Raw genomic sequence first — 22,171 nt, 5'->3', positions numbered from 1 at the left:
GCTGTTTCTGTTGGCATAGTTTCTTGTTCAGTAGTAATATTGTACTTTTGCTTTCTCATTATACCATAACTGAAAATACTAAGCCAAAGCATTGTTTTTGTCGTTATCAGCCATCACATAACTCTCTCACACAATCTTTCAATTTATTTTGTGCCATCCATTAAAGCTTCCTCATTCTTACTTTCCTACTAGAAAACACTGAACATCAAAACCCTCAGCATAAAAAGTGCCAAAAAATAATTCCCGAAATACAGAAGGGTGAAAAGTTGTTAATTTTTTTGCAGGAGAACAACCCCCTCCTGTACCTCCCCAGTATGGAGGGCATGCTGCTAACCCCCTAAATATATACATATGTGTAAATATATATATAATTATTTCCTACAGCAAACAGAGATTGGCAATTTAACTTGGCCACCTGTAGAGATACTCTGTCTCATTTGTTGTGTAATTTGTGATCCTGGATAAAGAAAATATGCCTCTGGCATTTATTATGTTCTTTTTTTCCTCATTAACATGTTCTCCATTTCATATTTGAGTCTTTTGTCTTCATCTTTTTTGCATATTCTCTCTTCTCTGGCAGTTCTCATAGTTATGTCCTTAGCACAGTGCACTTTTTATATTTATGTTGCCTGCAATTAATTCATGTCACAGTCAACCAAAGATAACACACACATTAGTGATAAGTTTTCCAATAAAATGAATGCAGACTCAAAAATTTAATAAAGTTTCTAAAGTCCCATATAAAAAGTATGCCAAGTTGACAAATTAATAGTAATAATATCCCAAAAAATACTGTACAAAAATGCTACTCTTCCACAGTTCTAAAAATGTCACACTCGAAAGATAGACTACTATTCCTACTGGTTCATTAAGCTTAAGTTATGCTTCCCAAAGAAAGACACTTTTTTTTGTAAAGCACTAAGGATTGGCACTAATATGGTCAGTCGCTAGTGTGCTACTAATGGGCTTTTACCCAGGAGGCTGACTTGCTAGACTTCTTGGAATTTTCCCTTTCCCCTCGATGGTGCAATTTTGAGGTCGATGTTTATATAAGTAGCGAGTATGGGTGGGATTACAGTTACCACATCGGGAGGGATAGAGGGTTCTTCCTCTCTTCAAAAATACTTGATTCTTCTCACTTTATGTTTATAAATACTGTTCACATTCCTGAGGTTGCTCTCATTGGTCATTACTCTTTTGTAAATTGATCATGAATCAGTGTCTTTTCAGTGAGACCCCTACATCTCAGTCAACAAATCAAACTGCATTTTTTTCAAAATATTAGACTTATTTAATTCTCAGTATTAGAGAAGCACTCACCCTTCTCCAATGTTCAAAACTTAAACAGAAAATATTTTATTCTCCCAAATGAACCAAACCATTATGTCAATAGGGTCAAGCCCTATTAACCTCCTGCAACAGTCTCTTCAAAAAATATTTGCCTATAATTACTTCAGTATGTCACTGTAGCCTTATTTTTTCACAAGATCTGCAGTGGCTATTGTGACGATTCACTACTGGATCAGTAATCAAGGAGCTTCAATCCTCAACACCGGCACCTGTGGGGGTGGGGGGTGTTCACTGGGAGAAGAACAGGTACACACACAATATTTCCAGATGCAGCTCTCTACATCCAGTACAATTTCCTTTAAAAGCATACAGACACCACAGTCAGTCCAGGGCTGGTTTCTCACTAGCACAGCTATAGAGTTGAGATCTCAGCTGAGTGACCAAGATAAGACCTCCAACACCCTCTCTGTCCAACCAGTGCTTTGTGTCCCTGCCCAAGTAGCTGACACACACACTCTTTGAGGTTTGATTTTTACACACACACACACACACACACACACACACACACACACACACACACACACACACACACACACACACACACACACACACACACACACACACACACCTGGGAAAGGCTGGCACACATGTGGACTAGCTACGCCCCTTTCTGCCCAGACTATAAGGTAGTTTTCACTGCCACCAGTCACTCCTTGACATATACTTTAAGGCCCTTAACAAAGGGTGTCCAATCTTACTGTGTAATTTTAATATTAATACAAATAACAGTTTGACCAAGAGCAAGGCTATTAGGAGTGCCACACACAGTGTCACCAAATAAATATGCAAGTACTCTAACAACTTAAATATCTATACAAAGATCAGCCACAATGAAAGGTTTAAATATATTTAATAATAAATAATAAAAGAACAAGGCAATACTAAATATATATTCACAGTAACATCAGACTTCAAAACCACAGGAAATATTTAAAAAACATTGCAGTACAGGCTCATACAAATAAAGAAAAACATCTACACTTAGCTTCACTTTATTCCTGACTGAATCTAAGAGAGTTACTATATCCTAGCAACTTACTTAATTAGAGCAAGGCAGATGTGGTGAATCTTTCTTCTTCTTGTTGTTGCAGGCCCAAGACAGAATGCAAAATGCCGTGTCTCACTAACAGACTTCTCAAAATAATATCTAAAGTATTACTGCTGGGAGAGTTTGCAGAATGACATAATTTCTGGTTATCTGACTTCTAGTTCTCATGCAAACCCCTATTGCTGAAGCTGGCAGTAGTTAGCATCTACCTGTAAAAATACTCATACAAGGGTTTCTGCTCAGATCTTTGGCAGATGCTGGAAGTCATAAAAACTGTATTCCATCAGGCTTCCAAAGTAACAATTACTTCACCCCAGAGAAAATACAGAAAGCTTCCTATTACAGACTTTGTGTTTCTAGCTGCATTGAAAACAATGGCGTAGTCTATAAAGGGATTTAATTTCAAATATTTTTCTAAAGTTTACTGGACTGAGGTTAACCCAATGCATTCCAGTTTCCACTGTTAAATATATACATTTAAACAGTTACAATAGTGCACGAACATTTCTGTTCTCTTCATGTAGGGCACACTGTGGATACATCTTAAACACAGCATTTTACAAATACCTTTTCAACAGAAACATCTGTACAGAGCAGTTTGATATACACAGAACATACAATTCTAATGCATTTGTACACAAGCATATTGTATAAACTAGTCTGATATTCACAAATGACATATAATTATTTACAAAATTCTAGCTAGCTGTGCTGGCAGTACCTCCTTTCATCATACTTCTTCCTCCCTTCAAAGACTCATGCTAGTTTTTTATATGACCCTTGAGAAACATTGCCTGAGAGGGATGAGCCTATCTCGGAATACATTACCCCATACCCTGTCTTGAGATCCCAGCTGTCTTTGCATTGCTGACCCCATTACAAGGTTGCGCTGTCATATCATATGCTGCAACCTTAGGCTCCACCATTGTAATTTGGGATTTTGCTGGCTGGCTTTCTGTAGCCATAAATCCCCCTCAGACACCTCCTGCCTTCTACTGCCAATACGTGGCACTAGGGCCTCCCTATCATGGTAAGGTTTCATCATGCTGACATGGTACAGTTTGTGTCCCTGCCTCCTGCTTAGCAGTTCTACCATGTAGTTAACATCACTGACCTTCCTTACCACTTTGAAGGGTCCCTCCCAACCTGGAATGAGAACGATAACCTGCTGCCTCACAGCATACTCTCTAGTTCGAGCATTCATGTCATACCAGACCTTTTTCTGCTGTTGGGCTTCTGCCAGGTTCTCCTGGGCCAAGCCCATGAGTTCCTTGAGCCTTGTCCTGAGATTTAGGACATATGCCACAACAAACCTTTTATGGGATTCACACTCACCCTCCTACTTTTCAATAATCAAATCTAGAGGTCCTCTCACCCTATGCCCATAGAGCAACTCAAAGGGTGAAAAACCTGTGGATTCCTGGGGCACCTCTCTGTAACCAAAAAACAGATGGAGCAAATATTTGCAGCACTCTGTGTCTTAAACTGGTCTGCAAATGCATGTAGCATGGTCTTTAGTGTAGAATTTAACCTCTCCACAAGACCATTAGTCTGGGGGTGGTAGGGGGTGGTCTTTAGGTGCTTTACCCCACAGTGCTTCCACAGACAAGCCAGCAGGTCTGACATGAAACTGTCATCTCTGTCAGTCAGAAACCTGGGAAACCTACCCTGCTAAAAATCACTAATAAAGCATGTGCTACCTTTTCTGCCTCGATGGAGGACAGAGCCACCACCTCAGAGTATCTTGTAGCATAATCCACTACCACTAGGATATACTTCTTTCCTGTGGAACTTGGGGTACCCACAATATCCATAGCTACCCTCTGAAATGACTCCTCAATCACAGCCGAAGGCATCAAAGGAGCTTTGACCCTGTCTCCTGCCTTGCCTACTTTTTAGTACTGCTCACAGTTCCTGCAATACCCTGTTACATCCCTGTAAATCCCAGGCCAATAAATGTTTTGCATAATATGTCTTGGTATGCTTTATGCCCATATGACCTGAGAAGGGAATGTCATGGGCTATGGCTAGAAGTGCCAGATGGTAAGCTCTAGGTGCTACCAACTGCTGTATTACCACTTCCTCTAGCCCTCCCTCAAGGGTCCATTCTCTTTACAATAATCCTTTCTCCAAGTATACAGATTCCCTTTTCCTTCTTGAGAATCAGGTGCCTCCCTGGCTACCTCTCTCAAGCCTTGTAATGTAGGGTCTGAGAGATGAGCTTGTCTCAACTCTCTCTTTGTAACCCTTCCCAGCTCCCCTTCCACAGGAAGTCTGGTATCCCCTGACAGCAGTGCCTCACTGTCAGTCTGGGTACTACTACTCACCTCTGCCCTTGCAGTCACTCTGCCCAAGGGAATATCAGTACCCACAAGCAGCTGTGGCTCACCTTCAGTCTCACTGCTTCAGGGTAGCTCCAACCCTGACATAGCCACCTCACCAGTACTGGCCTCAAGTGTGCAGTCTGTCTGGGTCCCCCCAGACTACCAGACCCACATGCCTGTCTCCAAGGCTGACTGCTTGTAACTGCATGCACACAAGGTACTGCATTATCAAAATCATTCCCTATCAGAACATCTGCAGGGATATCCTCAAACACACCTACTTGCTTGCTTCCTTTTCCACCCTCCCAGTCAAGGTGAGCCCTAGTGTTGCTCGTTTATCTCTAACACATATAACAAGCCCCCCTGCACCCCCCCACACCCCCTGCTACTTAAATATTCTCACTCCAAGATCGAACTACAGTGCAGGAAAGCAGAATCTCACCGTTCTGCACTGTAGTGGGATCTTTGCTATCATTTGTCAGCCTTTCAAATGTTCGGTTATATGGTGTCGGCCATATGGGTGTCGAACATTTGAAATTTCGATCAAATGAAGGGCTCCCATACAAACACATCAGGATGGATAGCAGCATCATAAAATATGAACAAACTAGTTAAGAGACAAAGTTTACATACATACATGTTTATATCTCAACAGCTAGCTACAAAATGGCAGTCTGGCTTGCATGTGCTCAGTAAAGCCACGGTGGTACAGTGGTAGCATTGTTGCCTCACAGCAAGAGGTTCTCCTGTTCAATTCTCGGCTGGAGTGCCTTCAGTGTGGAGTCTGCACATCCTCCCTGCTGTTGAGTGGCCTCCAAAAGACATGCGTGAATGGGAGTGCCTTCATTGAAGGCTGGGCTGGCAACTCGGCACCATAAAAATCTACTGCCAATCATTAGCAGACCAGAGTTCCGCTGTGGCGAACCCTAACCGGAAAAAGCCGAAAAGACAAAGTGCAACCCCTTGGATAGCTTCTTAAAGGTATATACACACATATTGATCTACATGGTCCCTCTTGAAAAGATTACCCTTTGAGAAAACAATATTAGAGTTAGGCATGCATTACTATATACATTGGAAACAAAATACAATGTTCATGTCCAAGTTGCTTTATATCTGTTACAGGGTTTAGAGATGCGACCATATTTCGTAGCATAACAGTTGGAACTAAATTTAGCAAGAGGGACAATCTGTGATGTTCAACTCATATCAGTAACTTCTGGATTTGTCACAGGAATTGGAATGTCCTCTGGAACTTCCTCTGGAATCGGAACACCATACTACACACTCTGAGATAAAGAGTCTCTCTTACAGGCTATGCGCTGTGGTATAGGCTCGGACAATTGTCTCAAATGTTTCTGATTCTGCCTAAGGATGATCTCAGCTCTGAACCAGCATTCTTCACAACACTTATCCAATCATAACCTTTGGATGTTTGCATCCTTACCAATTCTCCCTCTCATAATGGATTGAACAGTTTGCTGGTCATATCATAGTAGGACTTCTGGGTTAAGCGCTTCTTCAACAGACTGGCTTTCATTATTCTGTTGTTCTTGACGCATGTAACCAACAACTGACTACTGATTGGTAATGTGGTTCTGATTTGTCTCAACAGAAGTCTCTGAGCAGGTGAACCAAGATGTTTACCATAAGGAACATTTCTGAGATTCAAGAGATTCAGGAAAACATCTCTGTTGTCTCGTTTAGTCTTCTCTAGTAGTTGCTTTGCACTTTGAACTGCACAATCTTCCAGATCTTTTGACTGTGGATACTCTGTACTACTTGTGACATGAGTAAAGTCCCATTCTTCAGCAAATTGTTTGAACTTTTGGCTTGTAAACTGCATGCCATTGTCAGAAATAACTTTGTGCAGACTCCCATGTACTGCAAAATGATGCTTCATCTTAGTAATGACAGTACTGGATGTTAGGTTAGGAAGTAGGTCAATCTTGAACCAATTGGAGAGTCTATTAATACCAAATAATGCTGACTATTCCACTCAAAAATATCAGTGGCTACTGTCGACTAAGGTAGTTCTGGAACCTGGTTAAGCTGAAGTGGTTCCTTCTGTTGATGTGGCTTTGTACTATAAAACACTGAACAAGATAAAAGTGCTCTCTCAATGTCTTGCGACATAGAAGGCCAAAATACTAGTTCTCTCACCCTTCTTTTGGTAGATTCAGTTCCTGGGTGACAACAATGCAAGATAGTAATGTACTCTGGTTGCAAGGACTTCGGAACAATTACTTTATAATGATACCTTTGTTAAACAAAATCTCATCTCTATATGGAAAATCAGGTTGCACTTCTTGAGGTAAACTCAATTGCTTTGACAGCCATCCTTGTCTGATAAAGTGGTTGAGCTTTTGTAAAACTGGATCTGTGGCTGTGTGATTCCTCAGCTCATCAAAATGTGTGTAAGAAGAACTTCTCACTTCCGTGACTTCATAATCAAGGTTCTCATTCTCATGCTGTTCTGTGGCATTTCTGAGCAATCTGGATAAGGTATAAGCAAGATAAAGAAGTTTGCTTTTCTTGTAGACAAGACTGGGCATACTGCATCTCAGTTTGGGAAAGAGTTATTGATGTGTAGGCCACAGGTTGATCCTCCTGTAGAATAACTACACCAAGACAAAATTTCAGAGCATCACAGGAAAGTGTAACTGGTTTGTCAACATCATAGTATCTGACAGTTGATGGGCTAACAATTCTCTGTTTCAGGACATCAAATGCTCTTTGGTTTTGCTCTAACCAAAACCCGGATACATCTTTACATGTCAGCTCTTTGAGCAGTGCTGAAAGTTGGCTCAAGTCTGGAATGAACTTACCTAGGTAGTTGACCATGCCAAGAAAACCTTGCAGGGCTTGAACATTGTCTGGAGCTGGCATTTTGATAATGGCTGTTTGCTTTGAAGGGTGTGGTCGTAAGCCTCTACTGGTAAATAAATGACCAACATAAGTAACTAAGTAACTTCTTGTAGCCTGAACTTGCATTTGTGTGGATTCAGCTTAAGATTCACTTGACGTACCCTTTCCAGAACTTTTCTGACGTTTCTGTCATGTTTATCTTCATCATAACCTGCTACTAGTATGTCATCTACTATAATGGCACAAGGATACTCCGAAAAAATTTGCTCCATTGCATATTGAAAGACTTCACTTGCAGAATTTATCTCAAATGGCATTCTCAAAAATCTGTACCTGCCTAACAGAATACTGAAAGTAGTGAGTAATGAGGATTTCTTGTCAAGCTGAATTTGCCAAAATGAAGTCTGCATCTAAGACAGAAAATATAGAAGCATTTGGCATCAAGGCCACAACTTCTTCGACTGTGCACATTGGATGATGAGGTATTTTTAGCACTTTGTTCAAATCTCGTGGGTCAATAAAAAATTTTATGTCATCTGAGCTTTTCTTATGAGCTACCACCATGGAAGATACCCACTCAGTTGGAGTTTCAGCTGGACAAATCACACCTTGTCGCACCATTTTTTGAAGCTCAGCTTTGACTCTGTCCTGCATGGCAAATGGAAATTTACATGCTGGCCTGATAACTGGACTGACAATACAAAAAATACATTTTTCTGTGACTAGCACTTGCTCTAGAACCTGCTGGAAAGCACTAGGAAGCCTGAAACTGATACAGGCACTCAACTCTCCTTGTCAATAAGGAGAAATTAATCGTAGGCACTAAACAGCCTATAATTGCTAAGTACCTTGCAAAGGTAAGGGAAAACAGCTCTTATACTTTACAAAAAAAGCACCTAAACAGACATGTCTAAAGGTCAGCTTCCAGTGATTTCTCCTGTCCGCCTGGTAAATCTGGGCATACTGGGGCAATGCGGCAACTGCCTCATGTACACAGACAACCCTCTCCTCCTGCCACCCAACACTACAACCTGTGAGAGATGCACTTACAAGGCCAAACTGGAAGTAAACCTCTCTCTGGCCAAGATTGTGCTAGACAGTCAAGAGGAGAAGGTTAACACCTGCACTAGACCTCAAGCAACTCATAGCCCTTCACAAACCACACCATCAACACCCACACATAGCAACACTAAACCCACATATGCGGAGGCCCTTAACATTAACCTGGCCAAGCAACAAGGACCTCTGAAGCTGAAACACAAACAAACACCAGTCACAACCAAAGTGACATATAGCTCACAACATCAGTGTGCCACCCAACAACAGACCCTAAGGCAAGACAATGTACCTAACACTTTAGTCATAGGTGACTCTATAGTCTGGCACACTGATGTCCCACTCACCAGGCTGAACAAGGAGAAAAATTACAGTCAGCTGCCTGTCGGGTGCCAGGATCCACCACATAAAGCATGCACTCAAGTCACTCCACAACAAGTACAAATACGACTCTGTCATTGTCCATGCTAGAGTGAATGACTTGAGACATTCCTCCCTGGACTACATGAAAAGAGACATGGAAGAGCTCTTGGATCATGTGGCCCAGGCAGGTATGACCCTAGCCCTGAGTAGCATCCTGCCTTCGCCCAGAATGATACCACAGTAGAAGGACAAAATGATTGACATCAACAATTGGCTAAGCTTCTGGTGTCATTCAAAGGGGATCCAGTATCTGTCTACCTGGGAAGACATGATCAACAAACCACAATGCTTTGCCAGAGATGGTCTGCACCTGTCACCCCTGAGATTCAGGTTACTGGCTAAAGCTCTTGCCACACCTATAGTGCCTTTTTTAGGCAAAGTTCAAAAGACAAAACCACCACTGTAACAGATACAAGCATGCAAAATCTGAAGATAATGCTACTCAATGTTAGAAGTCTAAACCTCAAAATGCACTCTCTCAGGGCACTCCTAAAAATGGAGAACATCGATATCTGTGCAGTAACTGAGACTTGGTTCAAGGCTTCAGAGAGAAGCCCTGCAATACCAAGCTACAACTCTTACCACACTTTTCGGCCACAAAACCAAAACCGAAACACTAAAGGTGGAGGAGTGTCCATATTCACCAAGGATATTCACACCTCCAGGCTAGTTGCTCAACACAATGCATCTGAAATTCTCCAGATGCAACTAACACTAGGTAAGATTGCAATCCAAATTGTAGCTTGCTACAGATCTCCCACCATGCCCCAAGATTCAAACTACACCTTTCTAAACATACTGGAAAATATTAAGATACAACCAAACACCCTAATACTGTGTGATTTCAACTACCCTGCCATTAACTGGGAAAACTACTCGGGTACCAACTCCTTTTCCCAATGGTTTTTGGAATTCATAAATTCCAATGCCCTGAATCAACTAATCCATTGTCCCACCAGGGGCTCCAATATCCTAGACCTGGTCATTACCAACATGGGAGATAGATGCTCCACACCAGTGGTCATCCCCTCATTGGTCATGTCTGACCATAAGCAAATCACCCTTGACATCCACATCCAACCCCCATCCCCCAGTAAGGAAACCTCCTTAAAAAACTTCTACAAAGCCAACTTCATGCTACTGAAGTCAGAAGTGACAAACTTCATGACACCCATGCAGACGGGATCTGAAAGTTTGACTGCAGAATCCTACACTAAGGCACTGTATGAGCACATCCACTCATGCATGAATTGTGCCATCCCAAATAGAACCAAGATGCTCTTTTCCAAAAAAAGGAAGCCAATCTGGTGGTCCCCTGCTATAAACAAACTATACAACAGAAGGAAGAAACTGTTGCAGAAAAGAGGAAAATCCCAGGATGCAAAAAACTCTCTCACCAGCCTTAATAAGAAGCTGAGATCCCTCATAAAATCCTGAAAAGCTAGTTACAAAAGGAAAATTGCCAAAGATTCCAAAGACAACCACAAAGCATTCTATAGTTATGCCAAGAATCTAAATGGCAATGCTCAGATCTGCTCTGAGCTTCAAAAGAATGGCATTAAATATACTGATCCCAAGGATATTGCCAATATCCTGGCAGATCCATTTAGTGCCAACTTCACCCCCCTCTCATCCCCTAAAGGGCCCATCTCAATACCAAAAGATTGCCAAATTCCAGTAGTCATGGGCACACAGGTAGAAACCGCACTCTCCAAAGCTAAGAATACAGCATCCACGGGACCAGATATCATCCCGGGCTGTGTACTGCATGAACTACAAAATGAACTGGCACCTCACCTAAGTGTCATGTTTAATCATAGCCTCACCTCAGGCTTCATGCCCACTGAGTGGCGCACAGCTACAGTTATCCCACTCCACAAGGGGAGATCCATCTTGGATCCCAGGAACTACCATCCCATCAGTCTGATGAGCCTGATCTGCAAGGGCATGGAACGCATTATCATGGAACTTATAAACAAAGACATTGGCAACCTTCAAACACTGGACCTCACCCAGTTTGGGTTTGTGAAAGGCCGATCTTGTCTCCTGAACCTGATTGACTTCTTCACATCAGTCTCCAGAGCTGTGGACGAGGGTAAGGCAGTCCACACCGCCTATCTGGACCTCGTCAAGGCCTTTGACACCATCCCCCACTCTGGAATCATAGATAAACTTACTAACCTGGGCATAAATCCCTATGTCACTTGAGGGTTTGCCAACTGGCTTACTGACAGAACCCAGACCGTAAAGGTAGCCAACTCCAAATCCAGCTCCAGACAAGTGACAAGTGGAGTACCTCAGGGCTCAGTCCTGGGACTACTCTTGTTTGGCATCTACTTCTCTGAAGTACAGGCCAACACTAAGGGACTCTGGCTAACAAAGTTCGCAGATGACTGCAAACTAGTAGCCATTATTGAATCCCCAAATGATGTGGATATTCTACAAAAGGGCCTTACATAAACAGATGCCTGGTGCCAGAGCCATGGGCACAAGCTTAATGCCAAGAAATGTATAGTTATCCCCTTTATAAAAAAAAAATGTACCAATGAATTACCACATAGGTGGCAGTAAACTAAACATTGAAAGTGTGATGAGAGACTTAGGGACACAGGTGGACAGTGGTCTCACTTTTGATAACCAGATCGCCACAACAGTCAGGAAATCCTTCTATGTGGCACACCTCATCACTAAGGGCTTTTCATCCAGAAAAAAGGAGGTCATTGTCCCACTGTACTCATCCCTCATTAGACCCATTATAGAATATAATGCCCCGTTTAGTATGTACCTCACAAGACATCTGGAACAGCTGGAAAGGCCACAGAAATACCTCATTAAAAGAATCACAGGCCTAAAGCGGATGCCATATGCTGACCGCCTAAAAAAATTCCAGCTATACTCTGGCATATCGTGTACTCAGAGGCCATCTCTGCTTAACATACAAGGCCATGTCAAACCCTGAGCTGTTGGACATGCTCCACTTAAAGAAATACCAATCCCTCAGAGCCACACGCTCCAGGGATCTAAACCTTGTCATCACAATGAACAAAATATGCTGGAGGGATAGGTTCCTGACCCAGAGACTCCCCATACTCTGGAATAGACTGCCCATACATGTCAAGCAGAGTGCCTCCTTGGAACCTTGATGATTGGATGGGAGATAGGAAATTCACCCCAGGGATCATGTCAGTCACCCTGCTAGACAGGGGTCCAGAGAAGTAAATATTGTAGGAAGAAATATCCAGGGAATTGTTATGGCTAGGCTTGTATAGGCCCTAGGGCCGATAGCCTAGTACCAACCTATGAACCTATGAACATATGCTTTGTGAAAATGCAGTCATTCCCTTTTTATTGTATTCGTTTTATGCAATTTGGACTTTATTTCAAACATTTTCCATAGTAATTTGAATATTTTTATCAATATCATACATATCGGGTTATGCAAAAATTATTTATAAAATTCTATATGCCTCGTTTCATATTATGCAAAGAAGAAATAGTGCTGAGCAAGTTTTAATACCTGAAATTCGTTTATGACCTGTTTTGTGAAGTTTGCAAATTGTAGGAATGATCCACTCCTGTATATTCCACCAGTATCTAAACAAGTGCCTTAAGTCATTTTAGCTAAACCAGTTTTGACTCCAGAGTTCAAAACCACAGGAATTATTTAAAATAACATTGCATAACAGGCTCACACAAATAAAGAAAAACATCTAAACTAAGCTTCACTATATTCCTGACTGAATCTAAGAGAGTTACTATACCCTAGCAACTTACTTAATTACAACAAGGCAGATGTGGCGAATGGTTCTTGTTGTTGTTGTCCGGTCCAAGACAGAATGCAGAATGCCCTTTCTCACTAAGAGATTTCTCAAAATAATATCTAAAATATTACAGCTGGGAGAGCTTGCAGAATGACATAATTTCCGGTCATCTGACTTCTAGTTTGCATGCAATCCCCCATTGCTGAAGCTGGTAGTATTTAGCATCTACCTGTAAAAATAGTCATAAAAGGGCTTTTGCTTAGATCCTTGGCAGATGCTGGAAGTCATTAAACAATTCTTCATGCTTCCAAAGTAGCAATTAAACAATTCTTCATGCTTCCAAAGTAGCAATTAGTTTACCGCAGAGACAATACAGAAAACTTCCTATTACAGACCTTGCGTCTCTAGCTGCATTGAAAACTTGAGGGATAGCCTCTTTATGGTGTAGCCTTTATTGTGCATCTTATAAAGTGATTTAATTTCAAATATTTTTCTAAAGTTTGTATTCCAGTTTGCACTATTAAAATATATACATTTAAACAGTTACAATACTGCATGTACATTTCTGTTCCCTTCCAGTAGGGCACACTGTGGATAAATCTTAAACACTTAAAAAAGTACATATACCGTTTCAACACAAACATCTGTACAGAGCAGTTTCATATACACATGACATAAAGTTCTAATACAGTTGTAACACAAGCATCTTATATGGCATACAGTTCTAATACATTTGCAACACCAGCATTTTGTATAAATTAGTTTGATATTCACAAATGACATATAATTATTTACAAAATTTCAGCTAGCTGTGCTGGCAGTATCTCCTTTAGTCACAGCTATCATTCATGTTCTCAATGTAAAGCTTATGCAATTTATTTCAGTTTTTCTTTGGTTTCTTACCCTTTTGTTTGCTCTTCTTCCTCACTGGTCTTATTGGTGTAAGCCTGAACTTTTCAGCCATTATGCAGTCTCCATATTCAAAATGCATCCAACTACTTTGCTCTTTTCATTTTCTGAAATACCATCTATCTGTTCCCTTCACCCACTGTTACACCTTAAAGGAACATTCCTTTCTGGCTTTGGGTTCCACCACAACTTTCACTGCAGCATGTAGCATCTCATTATTACTGCTGAACTTTCCCACTTCAAGTACTAGTCTCATGTAATACTGTTTGTATGACATGTAACTGGGAAACAAAGGCATCACATTGATAATTAAGCATATATTTCAACCAGTCCGTATCACTTTCTATTTGCAAAACCTCTTTTCCAATTGTCATTTCCTCCTCCAAAGTGCCTAGCAGATTTTCAGAAAATAGCAACAGTCACTACTACCATGTCAAGCCAGACATAGAGGAGATTCCTTAGCATCAGGGCCACATTTTTCCTAGTCAGAAAAGTAACACATTAAGTCTCCACTTAAAAACGGCCATATACAGACCTAATCATAAATGTAATAAGTAAGCAAGCAAAAAAAAAATCAATAAATAAAGACAACAGCTATACTTAAGTATGGCATTGATACTGCAACACTGAGGTGTGTAGTAAAACAGAGTGCCTCATAATCCCGCAAACTGTGGAAATATTTATGGAATAGTATAGCCATGCAGATAATAGCTTTGGAGTTACTAAAGCTTAATGCCATCCATAATAACAATGAAAAGATGCCATGCTCCTCCTCTGACTGAAATCACTGGAACACAGAGGTGGTTTCCTTTACTGGTAAAGAAAATGTTACAATATAAGCTACTCTAACTTTCACACTACTCGTCCCATAATCAGGAGTTACAATCCTCCCAGCCATTCCTCTAACCAGGCCTACACACAGCATTAGACTAATATTTCAACATGTCCTCAGGATACAGTTGCACCTGTTTTTTTGTTTTGTTTTGTTTTGTTTTCACAATAATACCACCACTCCCACAGGCAGCAGTGGTATGTAGTGACAGAAATACATACCACCATAGACATTTGGCATGACAAGGCTCCTATATTTGTAACAGTTAGAGTACAAATCCCAAAAACACTTGTGTGTTGCCAAACCAAATGGTAATTTATTCATATATTAAGAAAATTTTTCACCCATTTTACTGACATTTCATCAAAACAAAATAGCATAAATCAGCAAATAAATTAAATAATTTAGATTATAAATATATGACCTTCCAACAATAAAGCTGATTCTCACTCCCCTCATGAGAAAGGAAGCTATTTAAATAGAAACTAGTTCTCATTTTACCTGAATGAACAGTCAGTCAAGCACAATCCTTGTGGTCACTGTAAAGTGACAATAGAGAAAAACAAAGTGTTCCTGACATCTTTAAAAGATAGGGAGAGCAAATAAAGCATAAAAGCCAAATAAACACCCCTGCACCACAGCTGCATTCCAAATAAATAAAATATAGCTGCCTCCCCTTAAGATAGGAAGCTATTGATGCAGAAACTGGGACTCCTATTGGAAGAGAAACTAGACAATCAGGCATAACACTCAAGGTCACTAGGAAGTAGCAACAGTGAAAAAGACAGGGAGAGCACATAAAGTAATAAAAAGCCAAATAAATGGTTATTTCATATGTGAGTGCCCCTCTAGATCAGGATCGCACCTACTCCTGGGTAGGACTGAACCGGACTGCACAGGAGTGGATGTTCCTGGGATGAATGATACACATTTAACGTGTGGCATCAAATGCAAACAATGCATGATGAACAGGAATGCAAATATCCTGCTGACATCATACATTCATTAGTAAACCAGCACTATGTGTTAATGAGGTTAACACAGTAACCATGTTACCAATTACATGTCACACCAGTCTCTGTGTGAATATACATTTCTATGTTCTGATTGTAGTCTGAGAATTCCACAAAAAATGTGCCACTTTGGGCACTTGAAAAGGTGACAACCCTTATAATGTTCCCCACACCATCGAATGTAAAGTGAAGGTGGACTAAATTTCATCAAGAGCAGGTTACTACCTGTCCCTCTTTATGCAGGAACTCCATATTTGGGCAATTGTGTCTAGCAAAACAATGAAAACTGACAAGTGATTCTGTTTATTTTAATCGGATAATAATGATGATAGTGTGAAATAACAGAATAATGCACTTACTAGAGAAGAAGGCAAAGAATTATAAATAGACATCCATAATTATTATTTAGGAAGGATCTCATTGGTAGCAATCTGTAAACACAGGAAATGAATGCATCTCCAGCTTTCAATTTGCTTTCCCTTCATTTACTATGGCTATGGTATATACAAGTTACAAGATGCCATCACTAAGCTCAGTTATCAAAGGTGAAGCATCTCAGAAAAAAATGCTTTCAAATTTAATGTTAACATGTACCACACTGGACATCTGATTTGATGATAATAAAGTTTTGTTTATCATTTTCAAATCCATGACTGTTTGTGTCTTTCGGCTTTTCCCGGTTAGGGGTCGCCACAGCGGAACTCCGGTCCGCTAATGATTGGTAGTTGATTCTTACGTGCCAAGTTACCAGCCCTGATGCACAACCTTTAACGAAGGTACGCCCATTCATGCATGTCTCCACACAGAAGATGCTCTAGCTGAGAATTGAACTGGACAGCGTCTTACTTTAGGCGACAACACTTACCGCAGCCCCACCACCGCGGGTTGCATCCATGACTACATTTTATTATTGTCTTATTTGTTTACTAGGGTATTTTCAGAAATAACGGCAGTACGAAAAAAACAATAAGGACATGAAAATCAAACTTTAAAAGTGGTAAATCACTAACAGGTTTGCTGATCTTGTCTGAAACATCCATAGGTTCATAGGTTCATAGAAGGTTACAAGGCTAATGGCCCTAGAGCCCTTACAAGCCTAGCCATATTTATCCCAAGTTGCCCCAATTGCCGGTGATTAGGTGAGTAAATGCCAATGTTCTTTGTCCAGGGGAGACATGGGCACCACCCGAGCAGTGAATTTGCTGTCACCCATTCAATGATCTAGATCAGTTGGCATAATATTTAAGGCCTTCATCTCCCATGCACAAGGTACAAGGTTTAATACTGACCTGCAACCAATGCCTATTTGGAGTTTGTGTTTCTGTAGTGTTCCTCCCACCTTGGAAAAACATGCTGAGTGTGTCCATCTCAAACTCAACAATGAATGAAGCTGTAGGCAGCAGCACAGACTCTACATGGTGCCCTATAGGGGAAAAGTTGTACAGATCAACTGCTTTGGACATTGACTGTGGTGCACAGTATCCTGAAGATAGGAGAAGACAGATCACAGACTGTGCACTGTGGCTTGACTTGATGATGTAAAATATGGCTCTAAATGATTTGGTCATGTTGACTAATGTCACCAAAATGGGCATGGGTACTTACCAGTGATAAGTGGGTTTAGGACCCTGCCTACTCCATCTTACACCAGGGACACATGCTAACAGTGGGAGGGGTGCATGTGCCCCTATTGGCAAGTGTGTGCCTGCCATAAAGCCCACCAGCCCTGGATCAATAAGCTACTGGATGCCCAGTGTCTAGTCGTCTAGCCTGGTTTACCTAGGATAGTGCTGTTGAGCAAAAGCTGGACGTAAAAACAATCAACCTGCCAAACATAAACTGAGAATTACCACAAAATGTAGGTTCACTGAAAGGATAAAGCTAGGAAGTGGATGACATGATGATATGGAGGAGGCTGGACATCCTATGTATCCAAGAAACGAGATGGAAGGGCTGTGCAGCGACACCACTTGGAGTCGGATCCAGAGTCTACTACTCAGGAGGGGGCCAGGCTAGAAGTGGTGTGGGAATTGTGGTGACAGAGGCTTCGGAAGGCAGTGAGAGATAGCATCAGAATTAGTGACAGAGTCTTGGCAGTCAGACTCCAGTATAATGATAGGGCAGTATTCATAATCTCAGCCTATGTCCCACAGCAGGGTTGTGATAGTGAGGAAAAGGTTGAATTTACATAGCAGTTGCAGGACCTACTAGATAAAGCAGGGCGACATGGATTGATGTTCATAATGGGTGACTTGAATGCATATATTGGGACAGACATAACAGGATATGAAGACTACCTGGGCCCACATGGGTGGGGAAACAGGAATAAAAATGGAGAGGCCATTCTAGACTTCTGTCTGGCAAATGGCTTGATAGTAACTGACACATGGTTCAGAAAGACAGTCAGTCACAAGATTACATACAAGATTGGCCAACATACAACTGAGGTAGACTTCCTCCTATTAAGGAAAGGACACTGGTGTAATATAAATGATTGCAAAGTCATCCCCAGTGAACAGTCGGCCTGCAGTATAAACCACAGGTTGCCACAATCAGCTGCAAGCAATAGTCAGAGAAGGTTCTAAGGCCAACAGAGACCAAGCTGAACACCAGGAAGGAATTACTCAGGCCTCTAGCATTCCAAGAGGAGGAGGTAATAGGTGGAGCTGAAGAAGAATGATAACACCTCAAAACAGCATGTGTTAGGACTACAGAACAGATATGTGACCAAGTCAGGTATGGAAATAAGGTACATCAGGAAAGCTGTAGGTGGAAGGCATAAGTCCAGGAAGTCATCAAAAGAAAGAAGGAGTGCATGAACATTAGCAGGTAGAGAAGACAAACCATGCTAGGAAGGAATACTTGTTGGCTAACAAAGAAGCTAATGAAGGAGTTGCAATATCAAAGAATAGGGCATTAAAGGCACTCTGTAAAGTGACTCAGTGGATGGCACAAAGAAACTATAACAGGTTGCAAGGCAAACACAGAAAGATAAAGAAGATTGTGATACCTGTGCATTGGCCCACTAATCAAGGAGCCTCAATTCTCACCACTAGCACCAGTGAAGGGCATGCACATATGGGGGACAAGAAGTACACACAGTAAAATACAGTTTCCTTAAGAGGAGACAGAGATCACAGATAGTCTGGGACTGGTTTCTCTCTTTCTCTCCAGATCCCCAATAAGACCTCCCACTGACAGAACTATAGGGTTCAGATCTCAGCCTAGTGATCAAGCTAAAACCTCCAGCACCCTCTATGCCCAACCAGTGCTTTGTGTTCCTGCCCCAGTAGCTGACACATGCACACTTTAATATTTGATTTATATACAAATACACATATACTCCTGTGGAAGGCTGGCAAAGGTTCTCTAACTATGTCCTCTTTCTGCCAAGGCTATAAGGTAGACATCACTGCCATCAACCACTAATATCAGCTACTATAAGGTCCTTCCAAAGGGTGACCAATTTCACTGTGTAATATTACCATTATCCAAATAGTAAGTGTGACTGAGCAGCAAGACTATTGGAGTGGCTTGGACAGTATCACCAAATACATGCAATGTACTCTAAGAGTTTAAATTATCTCTACACAAAACAACCACAGTTGAAAGGTTTAAAAATATTTAATAATAAATAATAAAAAAACACACAACAATCATCAATTCAACAACACAGTGTGCTAAAGTTCAGAAATCACAGGAAAAATGCTTAAAACAATACAATATAGTAGAATATATATATATATAAAAAAAGAAAAAGATCTATCTAAATTCTTCCTATTCCTATCTAACAAGAATACTACTAACTAAATATGTATAAACAGTACAAAGCAAGCAAAGCAAGTGTGTGTGTGTGTGTGTGTGTGTGTGTGTGTGTGTGTGTGTGTGTGTGTGTGTGTGTGTGTGTGTGTGTGTGTGTGTGTGTGTGTGTGTGTGTGTGTGTGTGTGTGTGTGTGTGTGAATATTCAGAGGGTGCTGGAGAACTTGGCTTGGACACACTCCAGCTGAGGATCTAACTCTACAGCTGTACCAGTGGAGAGTCTATTTGTGGGGTACCGGGAAGGAGACAGAGAGAGATCCAGACCCCAGACTGAGTGCGTTCCCTGTATGCATTTAAGGGAAATTCTGCTTGATGCAGAGAGGTCTGCATCTGGAAATACTGAGTGTATCCATTTGTGTTCCAAGTGAACATCCTTCTCCAGTGTCAGTGGGGAGGATTCAGGCTCCTTGATTACTGGCCTAGAGACTGGTCATCACATATTAGTGAGCAGTGATGTGGATATTGAATTTCTGTAGCCTGTAAACAGCGGTCCCTAAAGAAGGTGATAGTAAGCTCAAGCAACCACAAAATAAATATTCAGAGTTTCATATCATAACAGTTTTATTTATTTACTTTTTGCTAGCTTAATTAGTCAGGGAGAGTAGGCAAGGACATCAGCAGAGGAGTATGCCAAGCTGACAAGGAACCAGTTGGCTGAGATGTACCAAGGCAAAGGACTGGTGCATGCCAACCTGACTAAAGGAGAAATGATTGCAGCCTTAATCACAGCTGCAGCACAGACTAGCAACCAGGAGGACAACCAGTCTGGCATTGGGAAGGTGCAGCTTTCAGAAACAGGACAGTTCACCTTTTTCTCAGAGGACTTATAAACCCATCTGGAGTTAAAGAGACTTAAACTGGCAGTCAAACATTTGGAATTAGAATCAGCAGAGAGAATGATGTGTTTGGAGGCTGAAGAAAATGAATTAAGAGTCAACAGAAGGAATGGAATGTTTGGAGGCAGAAGAAAATGAGAAACACAGGCAACATGAAAAGGAAATATTGCCCCTTTGCCAAGGTCAGGGAGGTATTGGGGAAGGGAGTAATGAAACCCCAGAAGCAACAAAGGTCAGTAAATTTCTTTCTCAATTTATGGAGGGCAATAATTTTGATAGTTTTATTCATATATTTGAAAGATTATGTAAACAGTATAATGTTGACCAAGGCCTCTGGGTATGGTTCCCAAAACACTTACTCCATGGTAAAGCTGTAACTGCTGTTTCTAAATTGTCTGATACTGACTGATTGAACTATGATACAGTTAAAAATGTTTATTGGAATGTTTTAAGTTAATGCCTGGAGCTTAAATAAAAAAGTTTCATGAGAATAAACACAAGTCAGATGAAAGTGTATGTAATTATATTATTAAGCACTTATTTTCATAGGTGGGTGAGTGGGTGTCTAGTCACCACTTTTGAAAAGCTGGCATACTTTTTGGTGATAGAACAAGCACTTAGCACCTTGCCTGAGGACATGAAAATCTAGCTGGCAGACTGAGACTGCAGATAAGCTGGAGGATAAGGGGGGATCTCTACTTAGAAAGCAGGGCAGAACTGCACAGGAAAGGGATACCCAGTGCTGCATGTGGATATAAAGGGACCCATGGTGGGAGCTTAAACTGCTCCAAAAGAGTCCACCAGTAACAGGGCAAGCAACTAGTTCGGGTACATGGCAAGGATCAAGGGTTAAATGTTTTAAATGTAACCAGTGTGGCCATGTAGCATATAGATGTCCATGGATGCAAAGTGGGGAACAAATGGTGGGGCAGCCTGCAAGCAGGAAAAACTGAATGCCAGTGGTAAGTTGTCTGGAGACAACAGTGGTACCAAACTACCACCAGAGTTTGTATACTGTCTTGGTGGATGGAAAACAGTCCACTGCCTGATGATACTGTCATCTACAGCTATTTCTGGAAGGAGCACCTTCAGCATGTCAGGGAGGTGCTGGGCAGACTGCAAAGGGCAGGTTTGACCATTAAGCCCAGTAAGTGTCAGGTGAGTATGGCAGAGATCTCCTACCTGAGACATAGAGTGGGGAGTGGTAAGATCAGTCCATAACCTGCCAAAGTGGAAACCATTCAGGCATGGCCTGCCCCTGTTACCAAAAAGCAGTTGAGGGTATTCTTAGGGACAGAAGAGTAGTATAAAAAGTGTGTCCCAAATTATAGTATAATAGCTGCCCCCTCACATATCTGATGAGGGAAAATAGGCCAGATAAGGTAGTGTTGACCCCAGCATGTGAGCATTCCAGAAGCTTAAGGGAGCCTTAGTTGGACCCCCTCTGTTAGCCAGTCCAGATTACATCAAAGAATTTGTTGTGCATTTGTGGATACTTCAAACCATGGGGTATGAGCTGTACTGAGCCAGATTTCCTCAGAGGGAGAAGAGCACCCAGTTGTATATCTCAGCCATAGACTCCAACCCAAGGAGGAATGTTATGTAACTGTAGAAAAGGAATGTCGAGCTATAGTATGGGCACTGCAGAAACGTCAGCCTTACCTGTATGGAAGGAAATTCACTGTAGTTACAGACCACAGTCCCGCAGAGCCAGCCAGCAAATGCCAAGTTATTAAGGTGGAGCTTGGGATTGCAGGCATATGACATGACAGTACAACACTGTAGTGGGGTCAGCAATGCCAATGCAGATGGGCTCTCAAGACAGGGAACTGGGTAACATATTCACAGATAGGCTTATTTCTCTCAAGCTACATTTCTCAAGGGTCACTTGAATAATTAGCTTGAGTCTTGAAGGGGGAGAGATGTGATGA

Source organism: Protopterus annectens, chromosome 15.part0 (genome assembly GCF_019279795.1).
Source record: "Protopterus annectens isolate FY-2018-M chromosome 15.part0, PAN1.0, whole genome shotgun sequence".
NCBI lineage: Eukaryota > Metazoa > Chordata > Ceratodontiformes > Protopteridae > Protopterus > Protopterus annectens.
This window is presented reverse-complemented; position numbering follows the sequence as displayed.